Here is a 17,011-nt window from a genome sequence, read left to right as displayed (position 1 = left end):
CCCTAATTGCCCGGCGGTGATATAAGTTACGTTTTTAGGATCTGATAAGGTCTGCGTCGCCCCAGGCAGCGTCAGGTTAGCGCCAGTACCGCTAAAACCCACGCACGCAGCATACACCTCCCTTAGTGCTATAGTATCTGAACGGATCGATATCTGATCCGATCAGATCTATACTCCCCAGCAGTTTAGGGTTCCCTGAAACACAGTGTTAGCGGGATCAGCCCAGATACCTGCTAGCACCTGCATTTTGCCCCTCGGCCCAGCCCAGCCCAGCCCACCCAAGTGCAGTATCGATCAATAACTGACACTTACAAAACACTAAGCACACATAACTGCAGCGTTCGCAGAGTCAGGCCTGATCCCTGCGATCGCTAACAGTTTTTTGGTAGCGTTTTGAATCAGTCGCTAACAGTCAGAAGCTTTTTTGCCTGTGAGTCTCACTAGTGTACCCCTAAATTTAGAGGCCAAAATGGCAAATCGAAGGTACACTAGTGAAGAGGCCTACACGTTTCTGAGTATGACAGATAGTGAAGAGGAAGTCACTCATCTGTCAAGTTCAGGCTCAGAATACGAACCTGTAGAGGACAGCGGCTCCATGACAGATAGCTCTGACGACGGAGTTGTGGTCCCTGCTAGGGTCAGGCGTACCAGACCCCGAACTTCTTCTGTCCTTGAAGTGCAAGAACCGCAGGGCTCTCGTATGGAGCAGAGAAGTACTAGTGCCGCTACTCCTTCTGGTGAACTGGCAAGCATCAGCGGCCTAGTACACCCTGGTCGTACATCCAGCACTGCAGTATCACGTGGTGACGTGGCGAGTCCCATAAGTGCAGTTCAAGCTGGTGAGGTGGCAAGCACTAGTAGTGTCCCGCTGCCAGCAAGAAGAAGACGAACACAGGCCCGTTGTGCCCATAGTGCCCTTCCTGCTGCATTCGCCAATCCGAATTGGGAACCCACCACTTCTGCAGCACCCGTACTTCCCCCTTTCACTGGCCAACCCGGAATTCAGGTGGAAACAGTTGACTTTACGCCACTGGATTTTTATTCGCTGTTTTTCACCGAAGATCTCTATAGATCTATTGTGGACCAAAGCAATTTGTACGCTGGTCAACACATCGCCACTATTCCCCAGTCCTCCCTTGCCAGAGATTGGAGACCAATTACGGTCTCCGAATTTAAGATCTTTCTGGGCCTTTCCCTCCTCATGGGCATAACCAAAAAGAGTGAGTTGCGGTCATATTGGTCCACTGACCCAATTCACCATATGCCCGTGTTCTCTGCCCCCATGACCAGGGCACGATACGAGCAGATTTTGCGGTTCATGCACTTCAACGACAATGAACTCTGTCGTCCTCGTGGAGACCCTGCATACGATCGGCTCTACAAAATTCGGCCCCTCGTAAACCACTTCAACCAGTGGTGTATTTACGTTTTGTGCTGCCCTAGGCCTGACTAAACTCATGCACCCCCAAATTTAAATATGACCCGCCCCTTCCTGTCGATGCCACACCCCTTCATGTTTAAGGCCTGCCCTGTCATCTGTAAACAACACCCCTTCCTATTTAGGCTCCACCTCTTCCTCTCTGTACATTAGGCCTACATTCACATTAGGGAGGGTTTGAAATCTGAACTCGCACGATTTCAAACCGGCAATGAAGTCCGAATTCGGGGACGATTTGACAGACATCTGTGTGGGTTCATGCACAGATGTCTATTAAAATGGCCCCCAAAGTCACCAAAAGTAGTACAGAAACTTATTTTGGGAATCAGTTCGGCTCCGCAAAGGCAGCGTCGCACCGATTTGAACTGTGTAATTGTCAGCAATAGCTGTAAATTTGGCATGCGATTTGACATGCCAAATCGGCCCAATGTGATTGTGGGCTTAAAGTGGGTACCAAGTGCAGCCTCATCAGTGCCGATCAGTGCAGCCTCACCAGTGCCGATCAGTGCAGCCTCACCAGTGCCGATCAGTGCAGCCTCACCAGTGCCCACACAAGTGGCGAGGAGGCCGCATATTGCCTCTGAAAAGAAATCTGTGTGTATTGCTTTTCAGAGGCGTGACAGTCTTTTTTAATCAGAGCAGGAGAGGGGGACATTAGTGTAATTGTCTAGGAGGAGGTGATGTTTAAACTTACTAACCAATTTTCCAGCCTCTAGTATGCGTGTACTCTGATTTGCCACCTGTCCTGCACACCTTAACATACACACAGAAAGTGTGTCTGTGTGTGCATCAGGGGGTGGAGTCTGGACATAGCTGATGGGGCAGGCACAACAGAGATTGGATAGATCATAAGGAGGCGGGGCAAAATCATTGGCCTTTTCAGCAAACTGCGTTCACTCCAAATAGAGACAAAAGAAAAAAGAAAGAAAAAGAAATATCCGTCAGTCTTAAATGTAGTTAGTAGAATGGAGAATAAAATCCAGACTGATCTATAATGAGAAATGACACTTTTCTTCGTATGTCAGAAGGCAGCATGATCCATACAGGTAGCTATGAAAGGTTAAACCAATATAAACAAGCAGACACTAAGGTGTTAAATGCCATTTTTTACCAGAAGCACCTGCCTGCAGATGTTGAGCTGTAAATAGTCAGGCTGCATTCACACCTGAACGTTTTCAGCTCGTAAAATGCCATCAAAAACCCGTGAAAACGCCCAACAAACAAAATCCCATTCATTTAAATGGCCCCTGTTCACATCTGAGCATTTTGTCGCCTGTAGTAGAATGCCTGAAGCTGCATTCACACCTGAGTGTATCGTTTCCAGGCAGAAAGTTACGCTATTTTTGCCACGATTTTGTACAGGTCAAAAGGTCACCAATGTAAAAGAATTAAAAACGCCTGTAATCTGCCAAAAAAGAAGCTGATGTACTTTTTTGAGCGATGGCCGTTTTGCTTTATGTGACAGAAAGCTCAGATGTGAACAGGGGCCATTGAAATGAATGGGATTAGTCTTGTTGGGCGTTTTTAGAGCTGAGGCTGAGAGCAAAAAAACACCCAAAAACACCTATGTGTAAACAGAGCCTGAGCTCAAAAAAGTACATGAACTTCTTCATAGGCAGATTATAGGCATTTTTCTGCTTTTTTTCTTTGGTGACCTTTTGACCTGTACAAAATTGTGGCAAAAATCATGGTAAAAACGTGCGACTTTCTGCATGAAAGAAATACGCTCAGGTATGAGTGCAGCCTTAACCATTTAGAGTCCTTTCACATTGAAAGCACCTGGGCGTCGACAGTAAAGCGGCGCTATTTTTAGCGCCGCTTTACCGTCGAAATCGGCCACTAGCGGGGCGGTTTTAACTCCTGCTAGCGGCCAAAAAAAGGTTAAATCTGCCTGCAAAATGCCGCTGCAGCGGCGCTTTGCCGGTGCTGCCCATTGATTTCAATGCAGTGTATTCACCGCTCCTACACCGCTGCAAATAAGCTGCAGGCAGGACTTTTTGTAACACCCTGCCAGCGCAGCGCCCCAGTGTGAAAGCACTCAGACTTTTTTCAGGTGCGCTGTAGCGCCTGAAAAACGCCGCCAGTGTGAAAGGGGTAAGCAGCAGTGTACATGTGTTCATTAAGCCCGGGTTCACACTGATGTGATGTGGGAACCAGTGCAATTCCAGCGCCAGTTGCCGCATTGTATCTCTCCCGTGGGCAGATCACACCACCCTCTGCGAACCTCTGTGGGTGTCAATACAATGTTAATGACACCCCCAGCTTAGTTCACAGATCGCAGTGCGAACTGTTAACTGGCACAGGAATCGGATCGCATAGGTGAGAACACCCATGCGATCTGATTCTAGTGCTGGGAAAAACAAGTCCCTGTTATTTTTTCTGTGCCAATCCAAGGCGAGTTCAGCCATACAATTTCATGGCTGAACTCGCATCTCACAGACATTGCATGTAATCGGTACCACTGGTGCGGGTGCGAATCACATGCAATGTCTGATCACACTGGTGTGAACTTGGGCTGAAGCAGAGAAGAAAAGAAAAGCACAGTTCTCCCCCAGCAAGGACATAGAGGGTTAATTACTAGAGAGACTCTATTTCAGATAACAGGAGATAGGAGAAACAAAGTAGGAAAGTCAGAGCACAGATAAGCAGTGCTATGAGGTTTGCAAGGAGGCCTAGTGAGGATCAGTATTTCCTCTCACCCCTCCAGCCAGGTCAGATATGAAGAATGTACACAGTAGCCGGTCCGCTGCTGAAGCCACAATCCGACTGCTCCATGTGCACTCGGGGTCACAACACAGGAAGAGAAACTGACCTTCTCTCTCACTGCTCTCCGTCTGTTTAGAGAGGAGGAGGGGGGAGGAGGGGGGAACTGTCACCACACGCTGTATGAGAGAGAGACGCTCTCCGAACGCTGCGTGTTCTGTCAAATTCTCAATGAATGGGCTGACTCAGGAGCGGGGGGGGGGGGGGGCGGCCCCCCAAAGTGCCGCCCTAGGCCTGGGCCTTGTCGGCCTAGGCCAAGACACAGCACTGACTTCAACCAGTGTTTTGCAGACTTGTTTACTCCCCATCAAGTTGTCTGCGTTGACGAGTCCCTGATTAAGTTTTCTGGCCGCTTGTCATTCAAACAGTACCTTCCCAGCAAGCGTGCCAGATACGGGGTCAAGATGTATAAGCTCTGTGACAGGGCCACAGGCTATACATGTAGATTTATGGTTTACGAGGGCAAAGATAGTCACGTAGAGCCGATAAACTGCCCTGACTACATAGGAAGCGCTGGCAAGATAGTGTGGGACTTGGTGTCACCCTTATTCGGAAAGGGGTACCACTTGTACGTGGACAATTATTATACGAGTGTGCCACTTTTTAGTCACTTGTTTGATCATCAGATTGGAGCATGTGGCACCGTGCGACCTAATCGCCGGGGCTTTCCCCAGTGGCTTGTAGAGTCCCGTCTTAGGCTGGGGGAGAGAGCCTGCTTGCAGTATAATAATTTGCTCGCTATGAAGTGGAGGGACAATAAGAATGTTTTCGTTCTTACCTCCCTTCATGCAGACACGACGACCCAAATTACTACGGCGACTGGTGTTGTGGAGAAACCCCTCTGTGTCCACGAATACAACCTTAATATGGGAGGGGTGGACCTCAACGACCAGTTGTTGGCGCCATACCTAGTTGCCCGTAAGGCCAGACGCTGGTACAAAAAAGTGTCTGTTTATTTATTTCAATTGGCTTTGCTGAATGCTCATGTGCTATACAGAGCTTCAGGACGGACTGGATCCTTCCTTAAATTCCAGGAAGAGATCGTCAGAGCCCTTCTGTTTCCAGATGGTGCTCCACCTCACCTTCCCAATCCAAATGCAGTAAGCCGGCTGCATGGGAGGCATTTTCCTTATGTCCTCCAGAGTACCCTACCCAACGAGCCCCCCAAAAAAGATGTCGTGTCTGCAGCAAGCGCGGATGTATTGTTGTCCCTCCTGTCCTGACAATCCTGGTCTATGCATTGGTGAATGTTTTGAACGCTACCATACACTAGTGGAGTATTAGCGTAGGGTTCAGCACGGCACAGACTAGGCACACTAACACAGGGTCTCCCAAGATGCCATCGCATTTTGAGAGACCCAAACCTGGTACAGTTACAGTTAAAAGTTAAAGTTACTAAAAAAAGTGTTAAAAAAAAATAAATAAATAAAAATACAAAAAAAATATAAAATAAAAAAACCAAAAATAGTTGTCGTTTTATTGTTCTCTCTCTCTATTCTCTCTCTATTGTTCTGTTCTTTTTTATTGTATTCTATACTGCAATGTTTTATTGTTATGTTTTTATCATGTTTGCTTTATAGGTATGCAATTTTTTTTATACTTTGTTTTTTTATTGTTAACCACTTTTTTGTTTTCAGGTACGCCATTCAGCTGCAGAGCGGATTTATTTATCTTGACAGCAAGAGCGTTTGCTCCCACGATATATAAAGCCGTGACTCCAGCGCTGTCGGAGATGATTTTACCACCACAGTTACATACTTCAGCATATATGCCGAAGCGTGGGGGCAGCAGTGGGTGGAAGAGCAATTTGCTCCTGCCTTTTGCGGGAGGATGCCCCCATGCTTCGGCATATATATATTTTAGGTAGGCACAGGTTGCGTTAAATGTTTTATTTTTTACTATGTTTTTTTTGTATTTGCTTTGCAGGTATGGTAAGTATTACTGTTATACTGTAATGTTACTTTGTTTTTTGTTAACCATCATTTGCTTAGCCGGTACGCCATTCAGTTGCAGCGCGGATTTATTTATCTTGACAGCAACAGCGTTTGCTCCCACGATATATAAAGCCGTGACTCCAGCGCTGTCGGAGGTGATTTCACCACCACAGTTACATACTTCAGCATATATGCCGAAGCGTGGGGGCAGCAGTGGGTGGAGGAGCAATTTGCTCCTGCCTTTTGCGGGAGGATGCCCCCATGCTTCGGCATATATATATTTTAGGTAGACACAGGTTGCGTTAAATGTTTTATTTTTTACTATGTTTTTTTTTGTATTTGCTTTGCAGGTATGGTAAGTATTACTGTTATACTGTAATGTTACTTTGTTTTTTTGTTAACCATCATTTGCTTAGCAGGTACGCCATTCAGTTGCAGCGCGGATTTATTTATCTTGACAGCAACAGCGTTTGCTCCCACGATATATAAAGCCGTGACTCCAGCGCTGTCGGAGGTGATTTCACCAGCACAGTTACATACTTCAGCATATATGCCGAAGCGTGGGGGCAGCAGTGGGTGGAGGAGCAATTTGCTCCTGCCTTTTGTGGGAGGATGCCCCCATGCTTCGGCATATATATATTTTAGGTAGGCACAGGTTGCGTTAAATGTTTTATTTTTTTACTATGTTTTTTTTTGTATTTGCTTTGCAGGTATGGTAAGTATTACTGTTATACTGTAATGTTACTTTGTTTTTTTGTTAACCATCATTTGCTTAGCAGGTACACCATTCAGTTGCAGCGCGGATTTATTTATCTTGACAGCAACAGCGTTTGCTCCCACGATATATAAAGCCGTGACTCCAGCGCTGTCGGAGGTGATTTCACCACCACAGTTACATACTTCAGCATATATGCCGAAGCGTGGGGGCAGCAGTGGGTGGAGGAGCAATTTGCTCCTGCCTTTTGCGGGAGGATGCCCCCATGCTTCGGCATATATAAATGGTGCATGTATGCCCATCATTAGAAGTGGGCGGATGAAGGGAGGTATTCTAATGGTGGGCATACCCTCCGATCAATATCTTTTTTTCGTTCAGCCCACAGGCTGCATGAAAAAAAAGTTTACAATACAAGGACCAGCAACGTACTGGTATGTTGCTGGACTTTGAGTGGTTATACCAGAATGATGCCTGCAGGTTTAGGTATCATCTTGGTATCATTCTTTTCAGCCAGCGGTCGGCTTTCATGTAAAAGCAATCCTAGTGGCTAATTAGCCTCTAGACTGCTTTTACAAGCAGTGGGAGGGATCCCCCCCCCACCGTCTTCCATGTCCCCCACCGTCTTCCATGTTTTTCTCTGGCTCTCCTGGCCCAACAGGGAACCTGAGAATGCAGCCGGTGATTCGGCCAGCTGACCATAGAGCTGATCAGAGACCAGAATGGCTCCAATCATCTCTATGGCCTAAGAAACCGGAAGCTACGAGCATTTCATGACTTAGATTTCGCCGGATGTAAACAGCGCCATTGGGAAATTGGGAAAGCATTTTATCACACCGATCTTGGTGTGGTCAGATGCTTTGAGGGCAGAGGAGAGATCTAGGGTCTAATAGACCCCAATTTTTTCAAAAAAGAGTACCTGTCACTACCTATTGCTATCATAGGGGATATTTACATTCCCTGAGATAACAATAAAAATGATAAAAAAAAAATAAAAATGAAAGGAACAGTTTAAAAATAAGAAAAAAAATCAAAAAATTAATAAAGAAAAAAAAAAAAAAAAAAAGCACCCCTGTCCCCCCCTGCTCTTGCGCAAAGGCAACGCAAGCGTCGGTCTGGCGTCAAATGTAAACAGCAATTGCCCCATGCATGTGAGGTATCACCGCGAAGGTCAGATCGAGGGCAGTAATTTTAGCAGTAGACCTCCTCTGTAAATCTAAAGTGGTAACCTGTAAAGGCTTTTAAAGGCTCTTAAAAATGTATTTAGTTTGTCGCCACTGCACGTTTGTGCGCAATTTTAAAGCATGTCATGTTTGGTATCCATGTACTCGGCCTAAGATCATCTTTTTTATTTCATCAAACATTTGGGCAATATAGTGTTTTAGTGCATTAAAATTTTAAAAAGTGTGTTTTTTCCCCAAAAAATGCGTTTGAAAAATCGCTGCGCAAATACTGTGTGAAAAAAAAAATGAAACACCCACCATTTTAATCTGTAGGGCATTTGCTTTAAAAAAATATATAATGTTTGGGGGTTCAAAGTAATTTTCTTGCAAAAAAAAATAATTTTTTCATGTAAACAAAAAGTGTCAGAAAGGGCTTTGTCTTCAAGTGGTTAGAAGAGTAGGTGATGTGTGACATAAGCTTCTAAATGTTGTGCATACAATGCCAGGACAGTTCAAAACCCCCCCAAATGACCCCATTTTGGAAAGTAGACACCCCAAGCTATTTGCTGAGAGGCATGTCGAGTCCATGGAATATTTTATATTGTGACACAAGTTGCGGGAAAAAGACAATTTTTTTTTTTTTTTTTGCACAAAGTTGTCACTAAATGATATATTGCTCAAACATGCCATGGGAATATGTGAAATTACACCCCACAATGCATTCTGTTGCTTCTCCTGAGTACGGGGATACCACATGTGTGAGACTTTTTGGGAGCCTAGCCGCGTACGGGACCCCGAAAACCAAGCACCGCCTTCAGGCTTTCTAAGGGCGTAAATTTTTGATTTCACTCTTCACTGCCTATCACAGTTTCGGAGGCCATGGAATGCCCAGATGGCACAAACCCCCCCAAATGACCCCATTTTGGAAAATAGACACCCAAAGCTATTTGCTGAGAGGTATAGTGAGTATTTTTCAGACCTCACTTTTTGTCACAAACTTTTGAAAATTGAAAAAAGAAAAAAAAAATATGTTTTTCTTGTCTTTCTTCATTTTCAAAAACAAATGAGAGCTGCAAAATACTCACCATGCCATTCAGAAAATAGCTTGGGGTGTCTACTTTCCAAAATGGGGTCATTTTGGGGGGTTTTGTGCTATCTTGGCATTTTATGGCCTTCAAAACTGTGATGGGTAGTGAGGAGTGAAATCAAAAATTAACGCTCTTAGAAATCCTGAAGGCGGTGATTGGATTTTGGGGCCCCGTATGAAGCTAGGCACCCAAAAAGTGCCACTCATGTGGTATCCCCGTACTCAGGAGAAGCAGCAGAATGTATTTTGGGGTGTAATTCCACATATGCCCATGGCATGTTTGAGCAATATATCATTTAGTGACAACTTTGTGCAAAAAAAAAAAAAAAAAATTGTCACTTTCCCGCAACTTGTGTCAAAAAATACAATATTCCATGGACTCAACATGCCTCTCAGCAAATAGCTTGGGGTGTCTACTTTCCAAAATGGGGTCATTTGGGGGGGTTTTGTGCCATCTGGGCATTTTATGGCCTTCAAAAATGTGATAGGTAGTGAGGAGTGAAATCACAACTTTACGCCCTTAGAAATCCTGAAGGCGGTGCTGGGTTTTCGGGGCCCCGTATGCGGCTAGGCTCCCAAAAAGTCCCACACATGTGGTATCCCCGTACTCAGGAGAATCAGCAGAATGTATTTTGGGTGCAATTCCACATATGCCCATGGCCTGTGTGAGCAATATATCATTTAGTGACAACTTTGTGCAAAAAAAAAAAAAAAAATTGTCACTTTCCTGCAACTTGTGTCAAAAAATAAAATATTCCATGGACTCAACATGCCTCTCAGCAAATAGCTTGGGGTGTCTACTTTCCAAAATGGGGTCATTTGGGGGGTTTTGTGCCATCTTGGCATTTTATGGCCTTCAAAACTGTGATAGGTAGTGAGGAGTGAAATCAAAAATGTATGCCCTTAGAAATCCTGAAGGCGGTGCTTGGTTTTCGGGGCCCCGTACGCGGCTAGGCTCCCAAAAAGTCCCACACATGTGGTATCACCGTACTCAGGAGAAGCAGCAGAATGTATTTTGGGGTGTAATTCCACATATGCCCATGGCATGTTTGAGCAATATATCATTTTGTGACAACTTTGTGCAAAAAAAAAAATTGTCACTTTCCCGCAACTTGTGTCAAAATATAAAATATTCCATGGACTCAACATGCCTCTCAGCAAATAGCTTGGGGTGTCTACTTTCCAAAATGGGGTCATTTGGGGGGGTTTTGTGCCATCTGGGCATTTTATAGCCTTCAAAAATGTGATAGGTAGTGAGGAGTGAAATCACAACTTTACGCCCTTAGAAATCCTGAAGGCGGTGCTGGGTTTTCGGGGCCCCGTACGCGGCTAGGCTCCCAAAAAGTCCCACACATGTGGTATCCCCGTACTCAGGAGAATCAGCAGAATGTATTTTGGGGTGCAATTCCACATATGCCCATGGCCTGTGTGAGCAATATATCATTTAGTGACAACTTTGTGCAAAAAAAAAAAAATTGTCACATTCCCGCAACTTGTGTCAAAAAATAAAATATTCCATGGACTCAACATGCCTCTCAGCAAATAGCTTGGGGTGTCTACTTTCCAAAATGGGGTCATTTGGGGGGGTTTTGTGCCATCTTGGCATTTTATGGCCTTCAAAACTGTGATAGGTAGTGAGGAGTGAAATCAAAAATGTATGCCCTTTGAAATCCTGAAGGCGGTGCTTGGTTTTCGGGGCCCCGTACGCGGCTAGGCTCCCAAAAAGTCCCACACATGTGATATCCCCGTACTCAGGAGAAGCAGCTAAATGTATTTTGGGGTGCAATTCCACATATGCGCATGGCCTGTGTGAGCAATATATCATTTAGTGACAACTTTTTGTAATTTTTTTTTTTGTCATTATTCAATCACTTGGGACATAAAAAATAAATATTTAATGGGTACAACATGCCTCTCAGCAATTTCCTTGGGGTGTCTACTTTCCAAAATGGGGTCATTTGGGGGGGGTTTGTACTGCCCTGCCATTTTAGCACCTCATGAAATGACATAGGCAGTCATAAAATAAAAGCTGTGTAAATTCCAGAAAATGTACCCTAGTTTGTAGACGCTATAACTTTTGCGCAAACCAATCAATATACGCTTATTGACATTTTTTTTACCAAAGACATGTGGCCGAATACATTTTGGCCTAAATGTATGACTAAAATTGAGTTTATTGGATTTTTTTTATAACAAAAAGTAGAAAATATCATTTTTTTTCAAAATTTTCGGTCTTTTTCCATTTATAGCGCAAAAAATAAAAACGGCAGAGGTGATCAAATACCATCAAAAGAAAGCTCTATTTGTGGGAAGAAAAGGACGCAACTTTTGTTTGGGTACAGCATTGCATGACCGCGCAATTAGCAGTTAAAGCGTCGCAGTGCCGAATTGTAAAAAGTGCTCTGGTCAGGAAGGGGGTAAAACCTTCCGGGGCTGAAGTGGTTAAATGACTTTTTTTCCTTTAAAAATTACATCTTGTGCAGGGACTGTTCTAAGCACGGGAAACATACGCCACTTTACAGGCATACTATAGACACCCCCCAGGTACGATATTTAAAGGAATATTTCACTTTTTTTTTTTTTTTTACTTGAAGCATCATTAAAATCACTGCTCCTGAAAAAACGTCCATTTTTAAAAGTTTTTTTTTGCATTGATACATGTCCCCTGGGGCAGGACCCGGGTCCCCAAACCCTTTTTAGGACAATACCATGCAAATTAGCCTTTTGATTTCCAACATTCGAGTCCCATAGACGTCAATGGGGTTCTAAGGTTTGTGCGAATTTTCGGTCCGTTCGCAGGTTCTGGTGCGAACCGAACCGGGGGGTGTTCGGCTCATCCCATCCTGAACAACTGGAGGGCCGTAGTTTGAAGACCCCTGCAGTAGCCTATCTTTTGCACATGCACTGATTGCAGTTGCAGTGCTCTGCAGGCATCAATGCAAAAATGTAATAAATACACATTATTACACATACACATTATTATTATGTTTTTATTAATGTTGATACAAATATACAATTTTTGTGGAAAACATGGACTATGCCTTGAAGGTCAGAGATAACAGAACTAACTTTTCCAGTAGAAGACCATCAATAGTCTCCTCACATCTTTCAGTGACCGTTCCCTTTAAGGCAGCTTTAGATTTGATAATTGCCCCTCCCAAAAACTTGCACTCTCTCACCATATAATCCTGCAGACAGACTCCTCCCCCAGTGCCTCACTATATAAGGATTGCAGACAGCCTTCTTGCCAGTGGTTGTATTGACAAGTTTATTGAGCTGTTGTCATGTTCCTGCGCAGGGTTGTCCTGGCTGGTGGAGCAGCACTTTTTGCTGCAGTGGCTGTGAAGCACAGTGGGGAAGACTCAATTGTAAGTGCTGTGCAATGGCCGCCAGCCCTCACCAGGTGTTGGGACCCCAATTGGGACAGGTGAGTTCTTTACATAAAACATGTGACTTATTTCAGCAAGGGTTAAAATATAACTAAAGGAAAACTGTTTTTTTTGGATTGAGTGGAGAGGGATTGGAACCCCTGTCAGGTTTTTATTGTCTCTCCCCTGTGAAGGAGACTCACCCTTATTGTCCTGTTTACCATGATCAGTGAAAGTAAAGAAAATCCCAAATTTTGAGTTGTCCCCAGAGAAGTAAAAAGGGGAACTCTTCCAATGGGGACACTAGTTCTGGGGGTCCTCAAGGATTCTCTTAGGCCACTTTCACACTGAGGTGTTTTACAGGCGCTATAGTGCTAAAAATAGCACCTGTAAAGTGCCTCTCCTGTCACTCCAGTGTGAAAGCCTGAGGGCTTTTGCGCTTGCGGGATGTTAAAAGTCCTGCAAGCAGCATCTTTGAGGTATACACTGCTCCTAAATTGCCCATTGAAATCAATGGGTAGCGCTGTGGCAGTGATGCTTTGTGGGTGCTTTTTAACCCTTTATTTGGCTGCCAGCAGGGGTTAAATGTGCCCCGCTAGTGGCTGAAAAGCGCCTCTTAAATAATGGTAAAGACCTGCTAAAACTAGTGGTGCCCATCAGTGTTAAAGTTCCCTTAAGTTGCAGGGGTTTCCTCTCTTCCTGTTTGGCTATGGGATAGGAAGTAAATGGAAATCTCTGAAATGGGACAGATTTTTATTTTTTTCCCCATCTGATGGGTTATACCCCCTGTTCTATCCAAAATGAAAGTTTTGCCTATAGTCCTACTTCACGTTTTGAATATCCTCTCATGTAGGATGAGCACCTCCATCAATGGAGCAACTTAAGTTCTCCCTTTTTTTCATATATATTATTTTTTTTTTTTTTTTTGTCACTTTCTAACTTTGATCAGGCATATTGTTGTGTTACATTTATTACTATCATATATAGGGGGGCTATGTGGACAGTTTGCAGGCCCCTTAGTGAGCAAAGTAGACACTTAAAATTTCTTGCTTGTAAGGATTATTGTATCTTTCAGGTAACCCCAAATCACCTTTTTATATTTTGTGCTGTATGTGAATATATTGTAACTATAGGCCTTACAGAAAAGAGTGCATCATTCCACGTAAGTGCCAGTTCACACCACATGCAGTCTAGTGTGTTTTTGATGCAGAAAAAAATGCATGGAAAGTCTGTTTTATGGTTTTTCAATGGCCTAGTTCACACCAGTGCTTACAGTTACAGGGGGAAAAGTAGAACATGCTGCATTTTTCCTGGACTGTACTGAACCACTGCACTGGAACGAAGAAAAGGGGGGGGGGCGGGGGGGGGGAGAAATGCACTGGACTGTGTCAAATATGCATGCAGAAAAGCATCTGGAACACATCCGGACTGTTTCTATGGTGTGAACTGGCCCTAAGTAAAATGATTGTACATGCTTTCCTTCCCATGAACTTCTTATGCTTTCTCTTTTCTAAGTCCGTGTTCAAATGTAAAGACATACTGTACATACTTGCTCTCCTTTGGCTTTTCCAATACTATGTAATAGGAGGCTGCATCTAAACCACTCAATTTTTTTCAAATAAGGCTGGCCCTTGCACTACATAGTTGATAGCTCTAAAAGTGTGTGTGTGTGTGGTGCAAAGGCCTGCCTGATTTAATACAAATTGAATGGGTTGCTTTGGTGTGTCCTCCTAATACACTGTATTAGGAAATCTAAAGGAAGATTGTATAATGAATAGTTATAGTTAACTTTTTGTATGAGTTTTGCCTTAATCGGCTTAACTAACAGTTTGCATAGAACCACACCCTATGAGTTACTGTGGTTAAGCCGATTCCCAGTGCAACCTCCTGTGTCAGCAGTCTAACTCGCAAGAAAGTACTGAGTGTAACCACTTCAGCCCCGGAAGAATTTACCCCCTTCCTGACGTGAGCACTTTTTGCGATTCGGCACTGCGCTGCCTTAACTGACAATTGCGCAGTCGTGCGACGTGGCTCCCAAACAAAATTGACTTTTTTTTTTTTCCCCCCCACAAATGGAGCTTTCTTTTGTTGGTATTTGATCACCCCTGCAGTTTTTTTTTGCGCTATAAACAAAGTGACAATTTTGAAAAAACGCATTATTTCTTACATTTTGCTATATCACCCAAAAATATAAAACAAAACAATTTTTTTTTTCCTCAGTTTAGGCCGATATGTTTTCTTTTACATATTTTTGGTAAAATAAAAACGCAATAAGCGATTGGTTTGCGCAAAAGTTATAGTGTTTACAAAATAGGGGATAGTTTTATGGCATTTTTATTTTTTTTTTTTTTATTAGTAATGACAATCGGCGATTTTTATCGTGACTGGGACATGGCGGACACATCAGACATTTTTGACATTCTTGGGACCATTGTCATTAATACATTAATCAGTGCTATACAAATGCACTGATTCCTGTGTAAATGGCAGTGAAGGGGTTAACCACTAGGTGGCAGTGTAGGGGTTAAGTGTGTTGTGGGGGGGTGTGGCTGTGTGACACGTTGCTGATCTCTGCTCCGATCACAGGGAGCAGAGATCAGTGACGCTGTCACTAGGCAGAACGGGGAGATCCACGTGGCGATCGAGTCTGCGGGACCCTCGACCCGACTCGTGGAGCTTGAGCGCCCGCAGGACGCCTCTTAAAGGGCAACATACAGGTACATTAGTCTGCCTGTACGTGCCCTTCTGCTGCAGTATATTTGCGTGAGGTGGTCGGCAAGCGGGTAAGTTTGTATAACTCAAACACAGCCCCTCCCTCTGTTTTGTATATAAGCTACTGTTTTGCTCAATAAAATCAGGCACCTTGTGAAAACACTCAAGCCTGTTTCCCGTGTCTCACGGATCCAAGGGTCCCGGTGGTCTGCCTGCATAACCAGGGTGGTTGTCAAGGTGTACAATTCCTTTCGGTATGCTCAGCCTAAGGCCTCGTGTACAGTGCTGCTGGTTAACAGAAGTTTAGGGGCATTTGGGAGTTTTTCAACCGCCCCTGAACTCTCCTGTTATCTTTTCAGTCCATGTACACAGGGTCCTTTATAGTAGTTTCTATGCAGTTGAGGGGTATATTTTGGAACACAAAAAATGCATGCAGAAGCTGAGTTTACAGGCATTTTTGTGTGTCAAGTAGGCCCTTCCAAAAAGAATGACAAATGTTCTCTGCACATCACTCCCAAGTTTTACCAGATCCGTCCCGAGATAGTTCAAAGTCTAGAAGACAATCTGCCTACAAGTGAATTATGTTCTGCACAAACTGATCCAACATTCCTTTTTTCTTTTTTTTCTTTTTTTTTTTTTTTTTTTCTTAGACGTGAACCAAGGTCTCTGGTCAATCTAAATGACCTGAAAGGAAATGAGGACTTGAAATTCGAACTAAAAAAATATAAAGCAAGGGCCAGACGTACTATCTTCCTTGTTTGCCATGGACAGTACAACATGGCTGGTGAAACTGACCCTGAAAAACTTCTAACACCACTTGGTAGGTTTAGTTTGGATCTGCTTTCAAATCTTTAACATTGTGCCTTTTTTTTTTTTTTTTTTTTTTTTTATATTTGGGATTGCCGCTTGACTGGTTTTAAACCAGTCCCTCCAACCCCACCCCCCCTTTTAAGTCATCTTGCAGGACGGCACCCTGAGAGATAACTGGTCCCACCTGACGAGAAACACAATCAACAAAGAGGTTAAACCCCTGAGCCCCGGTTCACACAGGGGCGGCACGACTTGCAGATCGCCTCAGCGAGGCGACCTGCAAACGACTTCCACGGAGACTTGCAAAATGACTTCTGTATAGAAGTCTATGCAAGTCACCCCCGAAGTAGTACAGGAACCTTTTTCTAAGTCAGAGTGACTTGCGTCGCTCCTATTAGAACGGTTCCATTGTACAGAACGGGAGGCGACTTGTCAGGCGGCTAGGTCGCCTGACAAGTCGCCCCTGTGTGAACCGGCTCTTACCCTCCCTGTGCTTCTCAGTTCTTGATTGTGTTTCCCCACAGCAAATTTTTTCTTTTTCTTTTTTCTAAGACTGGGAGCTGAGCTGCAGACTTGTGAAGCTTTCGGGTCTGGTAAGGCTCTCCCCATCTTCTCAGGGGGGTGGCAGATTTGGAAAGGGTCCCCCTGAGAGCTGAAGGACCCAGGAACCCGCAGCACAGGAATCCTCACAAGACAGGACTGGGAAACCAATGCAGTGGCTAGAGTCCTGCCCTGGCCTTGACTTTTGTGGCTAGAAACGCAGACATGTGGGTCACAAACTAATTGATCATGTGTCACAAACCTCTAAGTCTAAACAGGTCTTGGACTCTTTAGAGGTGGTTGGTAGGGAAGTGACCTACCTGGCAGATGCAGAGGTTGAAACAGTGCGTACAACCGCCAAAGCCAGTGCCCTTTTGAATTCCACAAGGAGAGCTTTGAGTCAAGACCTGGGATGGGGACAACACTTCTAAGTGCCTGTGGTCTTCCATTTGAGGGTTCCCTACTCTTCGGAGCTGGGTTGGAC

The sequence above is a fragment of the Aquarana catesbeiana genome, linkage group LG01, assembly GCF_042186555.1.
Source record: "Aquarana catesbeiana isolate 2022-GZ linkage group LG01, ASM4218655v1, whole genome shotgun sequence".
Taxonomy (NCBI): Eukaryota; Metazoa; Chordata; class Amphibia; order Anura; family Ranidae; genus Aquarana; species Aquarana catesbeiana.
Note: the sequence above shows the minus strand (reverse complement) of the source record.